Raw genomic sequence first — 17,485 nt, forward strand, 5'->3', positions numbered from 1 at the left:
CTTATTCGTCAATTATTTACCTGATAGCGAATCAGTTGATTCAATAACGAATTAGACTGTGTTTTAACGAATGACATTTCAAAATTAATTATTTTACATCATATAATTAAATAAAATATTTCAAGAGTCTAAACGCGTTGATACATCGATTATACACAAGGGATAAACATGTTACTTACATTTAATTTATTGATAGTTATATAAGTGCATAACACTTCTGAGACTTTTAAATTTTCATATACTAAATATTCAATATTATTTATTCAGTATTATGGCTGATCAAATGGATCAAGACCCGCCCGCTGCTCCACAAGAACAGCAAGAACAAGAGGAAGTGCCTTTATTACCATATGACAAGAAACACAACATCTGCGCTTACGTTTATTCAAACATTGCTGACGAAGCTCTTTTCGGGGCTATGTTAACCTTCTTACGTCGATCAATAATCCACTATGCCATAACTGCTCGACCCACTGTTTATATGAGCATTATTAGGCAGTTCTGGAATACTGCTGAGTTTGTTGAAGTAGAAAACCATATTCGAGCCACAATCAATCAAACTCCTATCACAGTGGATGTTGAAGTGATTAGGCGTGTACTCCGTTTTGGTGACAACGATGATAACCCATGTGAGTTTGACAAGAAATTAATCAAGGGTTTATTTCGACGTGTACGTTATGGTGGTGACATCGGAAACTCTCAGTATAACAAGAATGGATTGTGCCCACCCTACAAGTATCTCCTACACGTGTTGATTCATTGCTTGGGAGGTCTCAAAGGGGGTTTTGATGAATGCCTAATCATGCTTCAATCAGCATTCGTGGCACTGGTACTCAACAAACCGTTTAACTTCTCCAAAATGCTGTTTTATCATTTAAAGGAGCAAGTTCAACAAACGGTTCAAAAGAAGAAGTTCTTAATGTATCCAAGATTTCTTCAGCTGATTATTCACGACTTGATACCCAACCTGGTTATTGATCAAACATTGGTGGAAGATGTGCTTACCTTACAACACATGAAGGCCGATACTGTGCGTAGAATGACGATTTATCGTAAAGAGAGGCCACAGGACAAATGGATGATTGGTTGTATAATTAACCCTGATTATGTATGTCCTCCCGAGGATCGCTGGATCCATGATGACTCGGATTCCGAGCGTGAGGGAGGAGAAGGTGGGAACAATGGAGATGATGATGGTAATGATGATGGAGATGGTGGAAATGGTGGTGATGATGATGCAGCTCTTCGAGAGCAACAAGCTGCAGTTGAAGCTGCGTTGGCTGCTACTATTGCAGCTCAACAAGAACGTAAATGAAAGGGTAAAGCACCAGCATCTGAAGGCTCAGCAAAGAGACGTGCAACTGCTGGAGCTGGAATTTCTTTTGGTGTTCCACCGTCTCGTCCTGCAACTCCTCAACGCCCGGCAATGCCGCTTACTACTAGCACTCCGGCGCTTACTTTAACGACGACGATGGTTCCTCACGACAGACTTGGTATGATCCCGCAAATGGCTTTAACTGAGATACCAACGCCTTCTGTAACTCCCTCTATTGTTCCTCCAACACCGTCCACGTTACCTCCTCAACCTCGTCCAAATCCGTTTATGAGGATAACACGACCTCAGGGACCGATTCAGCCTGTTCATCCATCTCTGTATGCCTTGCCAGCACACCGTCAAACTGACATGCTCTTGAATCTTCTTCATCTATACGAAAATCAAATGGCACCTGATCGTCAAAAGTAAGAACAGTTGATGGAGAATCAACGGAAGTTGATGAGTTATGTCTCTTATTCCCAGAAAGAGACAAAAGCCCTTCGTGCGATTGTTGAGTCACAGGGGGTGAAACTTAAAGAACAGGAGGATCTGATCTTACAGTTAACGTGCAAAGATGATGCTTTAAAGAAACTCAAGAAGGATGATCAAGATCCTGATGAGTCTGGTGCAGGAGGTGAGCCTAAACAAACGCACGGCTCATCTTCGGGGGCAGGTACTAGTGGTGGTGATGACTCGGATAAGCAGGTTGTTGTTTATCATGATTCAACTGCTGTTAAACCGATTGAAATGATTAAAGCCAATACAGTCATATTCGTAGATGGATCGGGGATGGTTAGGAGTGTGGTGAACAGGGATGAGATCGAGGTTGGTGAGTTTGTTGAAAGGTCTCTAACACAAGAGCAGATTTCCATACTGCTTGGTTTGAATGATGAACAGTTAACCGTGTTAGAGACAGAGCCTGATGTTGAGGTAGTGAATGAGGAAGACATAATAAATGATCTGTCTATTCAAATGAATACGGATTTTATTTATGAAGATGAGGAAGTTGAGGTCGATGACGTCACTGCTGAGGAGTATCCTGACATTTATCAACACACAAACGTTGATCAAGGTGCTCCGGTATTTAATGAGCAAACTTTTAAAGAAGCTGAGGATGATTTGGAAAAGACGTCTAAGGGTAAGAAGGTTGTGGATACTCGTTTCAACTCGATTGAGAACCCGACTGATGCTGACATTGCAAAGTGGTTCAGCCACCAGAAAGTGGGTAAAATTATCGAGGCATATCGGTATGTTGATAAAGAGAAGAAAGATGAAGCTACTGCTTGGGTCAAAGCAAACCAAGTGACTTCTTTCAAGACCGTATCAAAGGTTCACGGTGATATCGTCTCTTTTCTATATGACTCTGATCTTAAGGTATGTATCGTTAAATGGATGTTCTTACTTTACCCCGTTAGGATGTTCGTACCCTCGCGTGTCATCCATTTATCAATCAAGGAGGTGACCGGATAGCCGATTGGTTTCATCAACAGTTGCTATTCGAGGTCAATTCTGGATTCAATTTTCTCAAACCCCAAGTTCCAACCAGAAAACGTATTGATGAGATTTATCCAAGAACGGGTGGAGAAAGTTGGTTCTTAAGATAAAGCCAACGAAGACGATGAAGCGTGTGCCGGTGAAGACGATGCACCAACACATGCATCTGTCATTTGACCGCTGGTACTATGACAACCGTACTGGCGAGGCCGTCATTGTGTTGGGTAAAGGGTTGAAGACTGAGCTGATAAAGATCATTGACCCAATGTGGTTGGTGAATTTAACCGAGACCGACAATGACGTTCTCCACAACAACAAGATTTTGATTGAGTGACTTGAGGATTACGATCTAGCCATGTAGTTTCAATGAGTTGTACGTGTATGCTTTTAGAATGGGATTCATAGCTTCAGGGACTGGCAGACCAAGCACTTCAAGTAATTTAAAGACAAAGAGCTCAAGATGAGGGGGTGTCTGTTAGTGCACGGTTTTGCGTCTCGATTCTTTGTATTTATCGTTAACGTATTTGTCGTTTTGTTTAATGTAATAAACAATTAATTTATAGTTATTTCGTTAATGTAATAGGCTAGTTCGCTAAGGATTTTTAGCGAACTAGATCTAATTTATTTCCCTCCTGATTCGTTAAGGATGTTTAACGAATCAGGGGGGTGATTCGTTAAGTTTATTTCATTAAATGTATGTAACAAAGTAGACCCTAGTTCGTTAGGGGATGTTAACGAACTAGGTCTATCTTCTATATATAGTGACCTTTGTCACTGTTAATTTAAGTTTGGAGATTTAATTAACGAAACTTTGCCCAGATCTACTCTCTCTCTCTCTCTCAAGCTTCATTAACGTATTCAATTTAATTATACATACACCTAATATACAAACTAGTACTAATATACAACATATAATCATATAAGAGCATGAATGAACTAGATCCGTTTAATTGTTATAAAGACCTAAGATCTGATATCGATTTAGGGTTTCACACTTCTCAAACACAAATTAACATAGATTTGCTAATATTGTGTGCGACTGATGTTGAAGATTGTAATCGAGTTGGATGTATGCGAGTTGGAGATGTGGCTGGGTTGTGACTGCTATGGAAAGTAAGCGAGTTTAGGATGGGTGGGAAAGATGTATGCAAGTTGTAGATGTGGTTGGGTTGTATTCGAGTTTGGACAAGGCTGAGATTGTATGCGAATTGACTGAGTTGGCTGTGTAACTGTATGCGAGTTGGCTGAGTTGTAGGTGTATGCGAGTTGGCTGTGGGTGTATGCGACTGAGGAATGTATGCGAGTTAGAGTGTGTACGACTGATGATGATGATGTATTCGACTGGAATGAGAGCAGTAAAGCGAGTTGGTTAAGGAATTGTATGTGAGTATGGGATGAGGGCTGGGTTGTAAGCGAGTGGGCTGTGTAAGTGTATGCGAGTTAGGTGAGGGCTGAGTTGTAAGCTAGTTAGGAAGAGTTGAGAATCTAATGAAAGAAAGTTGTGAGATGATTGAGGGCTGATGTATCAGAACAACTTGATTGTAATTGATTTGAGGAATTGTAAGCGACTGGAATAGATGAGTTTTATTTTTTTTATGTATTCAAACCACAATCAAAGTATTCAAATCCCACCAACCCCAACCTTGTATTTGGAATCTCTTTAAACCAAAAGAAGAATGTCATTAACCAACTTTCCAACACCTTATACAATACACACCAAATGCATGAAATTCACAACTATTCGAGACTACTTGCACCAACCACAAACACAAATCACAATGGATTCAAACACCAAACTATCAACATTAAACCATCTTCTTGAACAAGAACAACTAAAATATCTTAAGAACTTCAAGAACACAAGAAAAACCGAAACCACTTATTTTCATTGAAAAATTCGTCTTTTCACACAAGACCAAAATCCAAGGTTGTGACCCAAGATCTACAACTAGTCGAGCCCGAAAGCTCTGATACCAATTGTAGGTCCCCCAAACCGGATCAAACAATAAAACAAACTAAGTACTAGTCGTTCTTGGATCAACCTCACAACTAGTTGGCGGAAACAACTAGTTGGACCGAGATCTCGGATCTTGTGTGTGTGTAGAGAGTCGAAAGTTAGTGTGAGGGTGAGGGTTTAGAGAGAGTTTTAGAGTTAGAGAATACTTGGATAGAATAATAATTGAAAGGGTTAGGTTGGTGTATAAGATACACACACCTTATATGTTTGTGTTTACTCATACACCTCTTTCATTAATAATGCCCAATGGGCTCCAATTACAAAGGCCTCGGGCCCAAACATATAGACGTAAACAAATAAATAACGTAAACGTACACTAGTTACAAATACGAAAGACTACCAATGAAATGGACCTTACAATACTCATAGTATAATATGTTAATAATAACATATAAAATTATATTCTTTTTAATATTTAATAAACATGGTTTGTTACTGATTTTTGAATTTCATCAAGTATGTTGTGAACTATATTCTAACATTGTATATTAGTATAATATATAAATATTTATTTGTATAATATATAGATATAATATAAATAGAGTTTACAGAAAAGTGAATAATTTAATTAGATATAATATAAATAGATGTAAAAAAGAAAGTGAATATAACGTTATGAAAAAATGTATTAGATAAATGATACATGTATTAGATATATGCTTGTATCTATATTTTGTGTTCATAAATTGATTTTATTTATATCACAAAGTGAATTTTTTTAAATGAACTCAATTAAATAAATGCACGTGAAAAACGTACCCGAAAACGCTTCGATTGGAAATTTTATTCTCAGTATTATCTATATATATATAATTGAAAAAATTTTGGTTATTAACCATTTTTAAGAATGAGACTTCTCATAGAATAGTAGTTATGAACACTCAGCCTAAATATAGATGGAGCGTTACATTTATTGATAAATTTATCAATTCACAACCCATAGAAGGAAATAGGAACATTAAATTGTAATGATGGATTAAGAAATATGTTTTTCTAAGCTACACTTAAATTTTTTTTTATAAGTTTGAGAGACTTCTCAACTTTGCCATAATGAAACCATATAAAATAGCATGTTAACTCATTCAATTTTGTGAATATTTTGCATTATTTGAGCATAGTTTTGCATTATATGCTTCCTATACAACATTCTGATCAATACTGAAGTAAAAGTTAATGCTTACATAAATATTTCAAATTTGATAAAAGTTATAAAGCATTGATAGGCCTATGTATGTCGGAAGTGTTCGTCATATTTTCTTAAACTTTAATAGTCGAGTGAAAATAGTCAAATTTCCAAATCCCAAACCTTTTGTTTATTTCCAAAGCCCTTTAAATAAATTTGAAGCCTGAACCATGTTTAAAGTTCTAACTTTCATCCGTTTGACATTTTCAAGTCAACATTTTGAACACATAATAAATTGACAATAAATTTATTTGCATTCCGAAACTTTAAAAAAATACACAGATTATTCATTTTTGACCCGTAACAAATTTTGAGCCAAATGTAGCTAATACTATACCAAGCAATTTATATACCAATTTTTGACTTGTAACAATCAAATTTAATTGTATAGATATAATATAAATAGAGTGTAAAATGAAAGTGAATAATCATTTATCTATGACATATAGTAGTGTAAATTAATATATTAGTTTAGGAGGGAAAAATTGTGAGGTTTAACCACCAAGCGACACGTGTCACAATTACTATATATATTATGGATCTTGCGAGAGGTGATATTACAGCTAGAAGTGTGAGAAGTGAAGGTATAACTCCATTAATCCTTAATTTCACTCCCTTTCATATGATGTTACATACATATATGTAGGTTGGTTGTATTTATGTCTTAATTACACATTCAAACCTACCTACAAACATATAAATGTATCGAGCCACATTCAAACCTATGTACCTACACACATACAAACATACGTACACATATACAAATATACGTACCTACACACATACATATGCACCTACACAACGCACCTACACCTAAGAAATTGAGTGAAATTAGAGATTAGTGGAGTTACACTTTCACTTCTCGCACTTGTCGTTGTAAAAAAACTTCTGAAATGATCCAATATATATATATATATATAGGTTTAAGTTCAAGAAAGAAATCATGTTATTGCGAGAAGTGTGAGAAATCAATCCAGCTAATCAGAAATTTTCTTTTAGTTTTCTTATTTATTTAATATTAAGGAGATATTGGTCTAATGATTTAGTGTTATATTTGGAAACTCATACAAGTTAATACAAGTTAATTAAGAGTTACAAATCATATATTTTTAATGGATTCTTTCATTCAAAAAAATTCTTAATCAAAATAAATTCAAATTTTATATCTACAACAAGATTCTAGTATACGATCAAAATTAAATTTCATTTTTTGACTTTGATTTTAATAAGAAACAAACCTGTGTTTACCTACACATATAACGAACAAAAGAAATAATCCAGATTCTAGTGTACAATCATAGTAACTACTATACATAAGAAATAAACTTGTGTTTACCTACACATACAACGAACAAAATATATATTATATTTATGAATTCAATTATATGTCTACACATTTTCCTAATTTCCTACACAAATCTTATAATATATAAAACTTTCTGTGATAATACCATCATAACGATTAAAATCTTTTTGTTGTAGTCCTACACTAAAAGCACAAAAATATGGTGAAAAACACAAACAAATGGTGAAAATGAAAGTTATGTATTGATGAAAAACACAAATAATGATGAACTAACAATTTGTGCACAAATCTGAGTTATGTGTAGGTTCATATTAGTTATTTATTGACGAAAATAAAAGGAACTAGCAATACGTGTAGGCAATTTGTAAACCTACACAAAACTAACAATCCGTGTAGGCAATATGTGCACTACCTACACAGTACATGTATAAACCTACACATAATAAAACAAACTATGAATCTGTGTAGGCTATACATGTATCTATGTAGGCTATACATGAGCTAGTATTTGACGAATTACGAATGAAGATAGATATTTAACTAAAATAATTTTTAATTCACAATACTTTTAATTAAAAAAATAGATTAATAAAAATAAATAAAACATGATTAATAACTTTGAGTTAATTAGTATGTAATAAATACCAATTAATGTCATTAGTTATCAATCTTGGCATTAAAATCATGACCATACTACCTTTTTCATCAAAAACATGGTCAATTAATTTTCAATTAATTACAAGTTTGTCATTTTTATTTTGAACCATTGATTACACTTAATTAATGGTTAAGATTCACTTCTCACATTTCTCGCATTAATATCACTTCTCTCTTGAACCATCCCTATATATATATAGGTAGATAAAAAAAGTAATATATAAAATATAACATTTAGGATATCCGAGATATCCGAAAACGTTCAAAATTATTATCCGAATTTCAGATAATTCGGATTAAGATTTTCAGATTCAGATTCTTTTAAAACCCCCTACTATAGCCTTGTTGAATTTGTTTCAATGTTAACTGTAGCATCCAAAAACATTGTCTCATCCCCAATAAGTTCCTCTCTGGTTCAACATCCAAATTACCATTCACTACCATTGACGATAAAATCTTAACAATTTTAGTTTTAAACCGAACTGGTTAAAGTAGTCGAACTAAATTCACGAAAAACAAACTTTTATTCTACTATTTTTTTTATGATTATAATTTTCCCTTATTGTTTTTATCGTAGAATAAGATTATTATTTTGGTATGCAATATACATTGGAATGGCATTAACGTTAATTAAGCTGAAAGGATGGAGTTTTGAATAATATTCCCCGAAGACCATGACAATTCACGCCTTTTAGCTATATGCTCCCTTTCTTTATCATCTGCTTTCTCCCTCTCTTATCTACTAAATGTCAACGGCTTCTACTTCAGGCCTAAATCATAATCATACTGATACTATTATTGCACATGATGTGTTTTAAGCTTCAGAGGCAAAGATACTCGTTGTACTTTTACGGATTATCTCTATAAAGCATTAATACGAGCAGGACTTCGCACTTTTAGAGATGATTCTATCCCAAGAGGTGAAGTAATCAAGCCAGAAATCGAGATTGCAATCATTGAATCTAGGGCGTCTATAGTTGTGTTGTCTGAGAATTATGCGGATTCCAGATGGTGCCTTGATGAGCTTTGGTTGATCTTCGAGCAAAGCAGGAAGTGCGGTCATTTCGTTTTACCTGTTTTTTATCACATTGATCCATCAGATGTTAGAAATCAAAGAGGAAGGTTTGCCATAGATGAGTCAAAATGGGACGTGGTTGACGTGAGAAGGTGGAAGGATGCATTAACAAATGTCGGTAATTTGACCGGAGAGGTTCTTTCAAGGTATATATGGTTTCTCTCCATATTTATGCTTATAATTTACTTTTTTGACCCCAAGTTAAGTTTGATAAATTTCTGTTTTAAGAGCTTAAAGCATGTCCAGTTGAACTTGTTGTTTGAAAAATTCCGGGACCTTAGAGACCTAAAACTAAAAGCTAAATGATTGAAACAACGAATGTAGCTTCTACAACTTAATACAAAATTACAAAAATTGCCTAAAATTATTGAAGAGGAATCTTGGTTCATTCATTCATGTTCTTAGTTGTCACAAATGAATATGTGTTAATTCGGTGTTGGTTGCCATATTGTATAGTTAAATAATGAATACTGCAACTTTCACATGATTGAGAGAATTAATAGCTTTATAGGTTAAGAGATATACATCATGCATATATACTGGTGTTCATGTTTGTAGAATGTGAAACCATGAGTGAGAAGTGGAGTTTAAACAAAAAAGAAGGGTTAACAATGGAAGTCAACAAGTAAAAACTTTATCATGTATTTTGTCTTATAGAAAACACACATGCATTTTATGAGATGTCTTCTCACCATAACTAAAGCATTAAGAATTAAAATGTCGTTGTCTGAATGTGCTATTTTTTTCTGGTTTTGCTCCCAGGTATGAAACAGATTTTATCGAAAAACTGGTTGAGACGATCATCTGTAAACTAGATTTGAAACTAGTAAGTACTCCGGCCCATTTAACTGGAATGGAGACTCGAGTTGAAGACATCAATTTGTGGCTGAAAAATGAGAAATACAATGCCATAGCAATTTGTGGCATGGGAGGCATTGGCAAGACAACACTTGCCCAATGTATTTATAACTCAAACAAGCAAGATTTTGAACGCAGCAGTTTTGTTGAAAAGATTGGAGAAAATTACAAACATGGTTTGCGTAGGCTACAAAAACAACTTCTTAGAGATGTATCTGGGAATGATAAAATAAAGATATCTAATGCTCTTGAGGGTACATCTAAGCTTGAGGAGGTATTACATACAAAAAAGGTGCTTATTGTTCTTGATGACATTGATGACGAAGAAGAATTAAGCACTTTGCTCGGAACAAAGGCGTTGCATAAACAAAGCAAAATCATAATAACAACCAGGCTTCTAGATTTAGATGCATGGTTTGTGTCTAAATCTTCGAGGTGTATGGTACACAAACTTAAAAACTTGGATGTTCATGAATCATTAGAGCTTTTCAGTTGGCATGCCTTTCGATCCAAATGTCCGATGAAAGATTTCGAGGAGCTTGCACAATAACTAGCAGAATATTGTGGAGGAAATCCACTGGCTCTTAAGGTATTAGGTTCTTCTCTATCTGTTAGTGATAAAGACCCACGTAAAAGAAAGAACATGATAGAAATTTGGAAAGAGAGAGTGAATTTACTTGTTTCATCGAAAGGAGATCTTGATAGTAAAATCCAAGATGTCCTAAGAAAGAGCTTTGACTCCTTACAATTTGAGAATCACAAAGAGTTGTTTCTGGACATTGCTTGTTTCTTTGTTGGTGAAAGTAAAGACATGGTAACAATATGGCGAGATGACATGCATGTAAAATATGGGATCATGACCCTTATTACCAGATGCCTTCTTACCGTTTCACCAGATGCTAATGAACTAGTCATGCATCAACTCCTTCAAGATATGGGAAGAAAGATAGTTTGTGAAGAGTCTAAAGACCCGTCAAAAAGTAGTAGAGTGTGGCACGGTGATGAATCTTATCGTGTGTTGAGAAATGGAGATGTAAGATACTTGTTATGTGTATCTTTAAGCTTATTTTCCATTCCACAACCTCCTATTGCAACTTGCATTAATTCTCTAATTTCACCTCTTTCTTCATTAGGGTTCAAATACAATTGAAGGTCTAGCACTCGACATGCAAAAGTATGGTCAAGGGAGGATATCAGAGGTAAGACTAAAAAGTAAATTTGTTATTTCGTACTCACCAATTTTTAATAAGATTATCTTAATGGGATGACGATTTTCTGGTCCAGAACATTAATGTGTTACATATTTTCTGCTGCCATTACCTTGGATTATAATGTGTTTTAACTCTAGACATGAGGCATGCTAATTAATTTACCTTATTCTAAACTCGCAGCCAGTAGCCCTTAAAACAAGTTCGCTTGCAAAGATAGACAAACTAAAATTGCTCCAGCTCAAATATGTGACACTCACTGGGTCCTACAAGAACTTTCCAGAGTTAAGATGGCTGTGCTGGCATGGATGTACTTTGGAAACATTGCCTCCCGGGTTATTAAAGAGTAGCTTGGTTTCTATAGATATGAGTTACGGACACATGGAAACATTTGAAGTGCCAACGGTATTAGGAATTTACTCTTCTATTTATCACTTGAACTCTTTAGTTTCTCTATTTTAGACAACCTTCATTTGAATGTACAGTCATAATGTAAACTTGTTATTGTTGCAATAGGTTCTTAATTCACTCAAGAAACTAAATCTTAAAGGATGCGTGAAACTTGTGAGCATCTGCCAACTCCACCGACTCCCTAAACTTGAGACTCTGATCCTCTCTACCTGTAGCACTCTGACTCATCTTAGTGAATCCATAGAAGATATTAAAAATCTGGCTTTGTTGGATTTGAAGGGATGCACTAAACTGTTAAAGGCTTCATCAAACAAGAAGAATGTAAAAGCAAGTGTAAAACGTTTATGGATTAATGGAGGAAATTCAGAACGGTCTTTGTTTTCCTTACCCTGTTCGTTAAAGTTATTGTATTTCAATGAATGCAAAATCGAGAGTAATAATGATATTCGGGTGTCATTCCATGCCCAATCATTCTTTAACCTGTGCATAGGAGGTAATATGTTTGAGTCCTTGCCCCGTTGGATTGACCTTAATATGCTTCAGACCCTCAATTTATATTCCTGCTCACTCCTGAAGTATCTCCCATGTATTCCTAGTACGCTAGAGGAGTTGTATATAGATTGGTGTTGTTCACTAGAGAGAGTAACATTCCAATCAGGTCATTTCAGACTCCAACAGTTTTCTTATGTAGGTTGTTCCCAACTGTCTGAAGTTCAAAACCGTTTTAAAATAGTGCCTGTAGCTAAAATTGATGAAGCAGATCTGGTTCAACACATGAGATGGATCAAAGAGTACGAAGATCATGAGGTTGAACTTGTCGGTGATGATATTACCATAGGAAGAGATCAGCAACTCCAGGTTATCTCTCTTAATTTGTCTCAAATCCATTGTATTAAAAACAAATATCTGTATTCCGTCATGTATGACTAATTGAAATTTATGTGGCGTAGATGTTGTATGAATATGGTATAGTGAGCACCTATCTGCAAGGCGTAAGGGGTCAAAACAAGATGGCATATAAGTATAAGTCGCCATTCCCGATCTTATCTTTTTGTGTGAGTTCTCATCATGAAAATTATAGGATCCAAGGATTACATGTAAGTTGCTTATACAGATCATCAAAATCCAAGGATAAAGATATGTGGCTTTTGTTGGCTAAAATCAGCAACATAACCAAGGGTGTTACCTGGATATATAACCCTATGGTGTACTGCAAACCTAGAGTTGATGAAGATGTTGTGTGGTTAAGCTACTGGCCAATCGGAAACATATTAGACGATGGTGATGAAGTCCATGTTGATATTATTGTGGATCAAGGAGTGATAGCAAGCGAGTGTAGTGCCAGCCTTAAGTATGTGGATGATGAAGTAGAGAACCATGAAAATAACACAATGCAAGGGGAAGAAGTGATTGGAGGAGAGCTGTCTCAATTTGAGGTGACCACAGGAGGTTATTATCTTTGTCGTCGTAATTTATTTGGTTCAGAGACTTCGTCTAAGTTAAAAGAGTTGTTTGGTGATAGTGTTGATTGTAAAACTTGGTGCAATACCAACTTGAAAGACCCGAATGGTTAATACGAAAAATATAAGAGTGGTACGGTATATCGCAATTGGTGGTTTGATGGAGATTTAAAGTTCAGGGACCAAGTTGAATAACTCGGTGTCTTAGTTATCTTTTTTATTTATTATTAAATAAATTAGAAGTTTAGTTTGATTATGTTTCCTAGTTTGAGTATCAAACATTTATTTTTTAGTTTAGTAGTATGTATTATGTTCTTATTTCTTATTAATAAAAAGAGTCGCATAAACGTTTTATGTAATATCATGTTTGGTGTTCTTGATTCACTTATCTAAGGTTTAACAAGTGGTATCAGAGCCTAACGATCCAATCTTGTGTTTCTGATCAGCGGCAAGTCTTAATCGCAAAAGTAATTTTCAATCAAAGGCATAAGAAGCCGAAGCAACGAAAGAATCTTGGAGTTTTGAAAGTCTATTGGTCTCTTTTTTTGTTCATTTGTAGCATAAACTCAAAAGAAAAGATTCATTTATTTTTTGTGTGGTCCCGTATAAGAAAAGAAGGTAAAAGCAATATATTATAAATTGTTTGTGTTTTTATTTTGCTTGTTGTTACTCCTAGAATCACAAGAAAGTTGCAAGATTTTATTCTTTTGGTTTTTGTCTTCTTGTGTGACACTATATGCCAACAAGTGATTATATTGATTAAGATCAAACAGTCGAGATCCAGAAGCCGTCATCTTAAATTTGGTTTTGCATAACCACTGCTCGATCAACCAGAAGTCGAAAATAATATTACTGGTTTGTTTATTTTGGAGCCACATCTCGAGCAATCAATAAACCAAAACTATAGCCGATTTAAAAGTTGTAGGAGGAATAAAGAAATTGAACCATATCAACTATATAAAATTGTCAATGTGCATCAAATCGTATTTTCAAGGTCAAGATCTTTGGCAGGTTACGAACGGTAGCGAGACGAGGCAACCCACAAACGATATAAATAGTGTTATCGGAAAGTGGCAGGTGAAAGCGGATCGGCCGATGTATATCATCAAGACAACGATTGCTAATAATATTCTTGATCACATTCAATAACTCGAATACCCAAAGCAAGTGTGGGATACGCTAGAGAGGTTATTCACGAAGAAGAACGATGCTCTATTGCAACTAGTCGAAGGTGAGTTAATAACGGTTTCCCAAGGTGATCTTCCAATTTCACAATATTTTCATAAAGTCAAAAATCTATGTCACGAAATTGGAGAACTCGATCCAGAGTCTTGGGTTAGTGATGCTCGTATGAAGCGGATACTCATCCATGGTTTAAAGCCGGAGTATCGTAGCTTTATTTCCGCTATTCAAGGGTGGGGGACCCACCCGAGTATAACTGAGTTAGAGAATATTCTTGCCAGACAAGAAGCCTTAGCAAACCGTTAGCGAAGCCTTGTATGTCGGAAGAAGGAGAAAAATCGGTTTAATAAAAATCAGAACCGTAACGACGAGAAAGACAGCGGTAAATATTGGGAGAAAAGAGATCAACCAAAGAAGAAGAAAGAATGGAATATAAAGAGTCGAGTTGAAAAATCTGAAGAAGATTCATCGGACGAAGAAAACCGAGACAAGGATCAAGGTACCAACCAAAGCAGTTTCCTTTTAGGTGCAATACATCTGGACAAAAAAGGCATATGGAAAAATACTGTCGAGAACCTAAGGAGGAAGGTAATGCAACTATTGTTAAAGAAGAAGACACGTGGTATGTGGAGGCTAATATGACCGAGGTTCAAGAAAAATACACAGCTGACACCGAATTCGAACCAAACCTGGTAGTTAAATTGTTTGAAGTAGGCTCCTGTTGGTGGAAAAAGTCAGGAAGTGGTGCCAGATTCGAATCAGTGAAAGGTATCATTAGAATCATCTATTGTTATTTTGAATCTAGATGGTGAGGATATTGTGGTTGAAGTAGAAAGTACGGTAAACCAAGACGTAATCGTGATAGTAACCGAACAAAATGAGAAAGAAACCGTGTAGGATGAAGTGCACCATGAGATAGTTATGTCTCATGTTACGGGTTATCATGGTGGAATAGAAAAGGTTGAATATCAACAAACCAACAAAGTTGACGTTGGAGTTTGCTTGAGGTTCATGCAAAGTTCGGGTGATCTGAATGAACGAACTAATAAAGGAGTTGAGTTCGCGAGGTATCATGCATCAATTGAAGATGGAGGAATTGCTTTAAGTACCATGATATTTTGTCATGAAGTTGAGAAAGAAAGGGTTGTTTCCCATCCGAAACCGGGTAATGCAGTTTTAAACAATGGTAATCTTGATATTAGTTCAGTTTTCAACAGGAAATAGAAACCTGCTGATAGAGTGAAAAAGTCGAATCCAGAAATCAAGCTCAAAGAGGTGCGAGCTTTACAAGGTCTAAAGGATCTTGGAGGAACAATGGTAATTGGTATTGAGAGGGAGTGTAAAACTTAGTGCAATACTAACTTGAAGGACCTGAATGGTTAATACAAAAAATATAGGGTGATACGGAAGATCACGAGGGGTGTTTTGTAGAGATCCAAAGATTAGGGACCAAGTTGAATAACTTGATGTCATAGTTATCTTTTTATTTATTATTAAATAAATTAGAAGTTTAGTTTGATTATGTTTCCTAGTTTAGGTAGGATTAGAACTTAGAAGTGTGGGTGTTATATAAATTCATCAAAAGTATTATTTTTTAGTTTAGTAGTATGCATTATGTTCTTATTTCTTATTAATAAAAAGAGTCTCATAAACGTTTTATGAAATATCATGTTTGGTGTTCTTGATTCACTTGTCTAAGGTCTAACATTGATTACCCAGGTAAGTTCCTGATTATGGATGTGTTTAATTGTTATTAAGTTGCAAATAATGATACAGACATTAATATCACAAATGAATCACAGTCGGAAGAATGGACAAAAACTCGTCAGTCAAGGATGTGAAGTATAAAACCGGCTTGAACACAGTATGTGAGCCGTTAATTTTCATATAACTGAATCTTTGAGGATAGTATAGGCATGCATAGTTTTTTGTTTGTGTAAAGTTATTATAATTGTTATCTATTTACTTTTATATGACCAGTAATTATGTGTTCCATAGCACGATGACACGTATAAATATTTTCAAAAGAAAACGAGGAAATTTCCTCCATTAAGCTATCCCGGGTTACACTAAGCTACCCTTTTTATGTGATTATTTGTAAGGAATATTGGTTTTAAATAATCTCAACTATTTTCTATTGGTAAATAACGATCTCAACTTCAAAGTTGGCTAGCGGCGGTACCAACTAAAACGTATTTGCCTTAAATAGACCGCGACTAACGGAGGTTAACTCCGTTAGTGATTTTCTGACGTGGCACGCCTACTTATCAAAAATTGATTACATATGCAGCTTACTTGAAATATGATGATGATGAGTAGGCACATCATTTGTATACATTTATTTGTCAACAATCCCAAATCAATATAAACCCTAATCATTCAAACCCAATATCAATGGATCAAAAGCCTTCGTCAATTAAAATTGACAAAGGGTTTTTGATCAGGGAATGAAGATGATTAGAATGCAAAAAATGTTTACCCGATTGAAAATGAATCGAAGGATTTATGGCTCGTCAGAGTTCCGATGGTGAAGGCGTATCAACACAGGGCAAATCAGTGGGGTCCATTTGAGTGGGGGGAAAGTGGATAGAAATAGAAATTTGTTGTGTTTGTAAACGAGTGACAACGTCTTCTTTCATAGTGTAAATCATGTGATTCCGTCAGCGATTTAAGACTCATTTAGGAAACGATCTATGGCGCGTAAAAGCGTAATGGAGGTTGCGCCCATCTCATATTGGAATTAAGAATCAAAAGATTTAATTAACTGGCCGTTTCGGCCATAATTTGACCTTAAAAGCTCGTCGGAGTAGATGCTGGAATCATCGGCCGGAAAAACGTGGATGAAAGGATGAAGATGGAAGTTATAATTTAATGTCTCACTTCATACCCTTGGACCTTTAAAGAAAACCAAAATGACCCTCAATTTTTTCCATGTAGGCGTCCAGGTATCGCCACATAAGCAATCTTTGACAAGTAGGCGTGCCAGGTCAGAAAATCACTAACGGAGTTAATCTTCGTTAGTCGTGATCCGTTTAAACAAATACCCTTTTAGTTGATACCGTGACCAGCCAACTTTGAAGTTGGGACCATTATTTACCAATAGGGCATTGTTGGGATTATTTAAAACCAATATTCCTATTTGTAAATATGTTATTATGTATTTATAGCTCGAGAATGTATTTTTCCTTTTATGTAGCTTCCTTATATACAGTTCCTTTTTAGGTTTTTGTGCAACTATGAAAGAAGAAAATTTTGATTAGACATAATTATTCAAAGCCTTAGTGCTTCTTATTATGTTTTGTTATAAATTCTGGTGTTT

General features: G+C 35.3%; 1 pseudogene across 1 annotated transcript; it reads left to right on the plus strand.

The window, feature by feature from the left end:
- The first annotated feature begins 271 nt into the window (after positions 1-271).
- Positions 272-13,168, plus strand: LOC143582142 (disease resistance protein RML1A-like; annotated as a pseudogene). Its single transcript, XR_013143936.1, has 9 exons — positions 272-1,108; positions 1,319-1,493; positions 2,388-2,689; positions 3,861-3,922; positions 8,792-9,193; positions 9,810-11,039; positions 11,275-11,518; positions 11,630-12,382; positions 12,475-13,168. The product of XR_013143936.1 is annotated as a disease resistance protein RML1A-like (transcript).
- The last annotated feature ends 4,317 nt before the right edge of the window (positions 13,169-17,485 follow it).

This window comes from Bidens hawaiensis, unplaced genomic scaffold, assembly GCF_021521415.1.
Source record: "Bidens hawaiensis isolate Kalapana, Puna unplaced genomic scaffold, B.hawaiensis_p1.1 tig00031470_1, whole genome shotgun sequence".
Lineage (NCBI taxonomy): Eukaryota > Viridiplantae > Streptophyta > Magnoliopsida > Asterales > Asteraceae > Bidens > Bidens hawaiensis.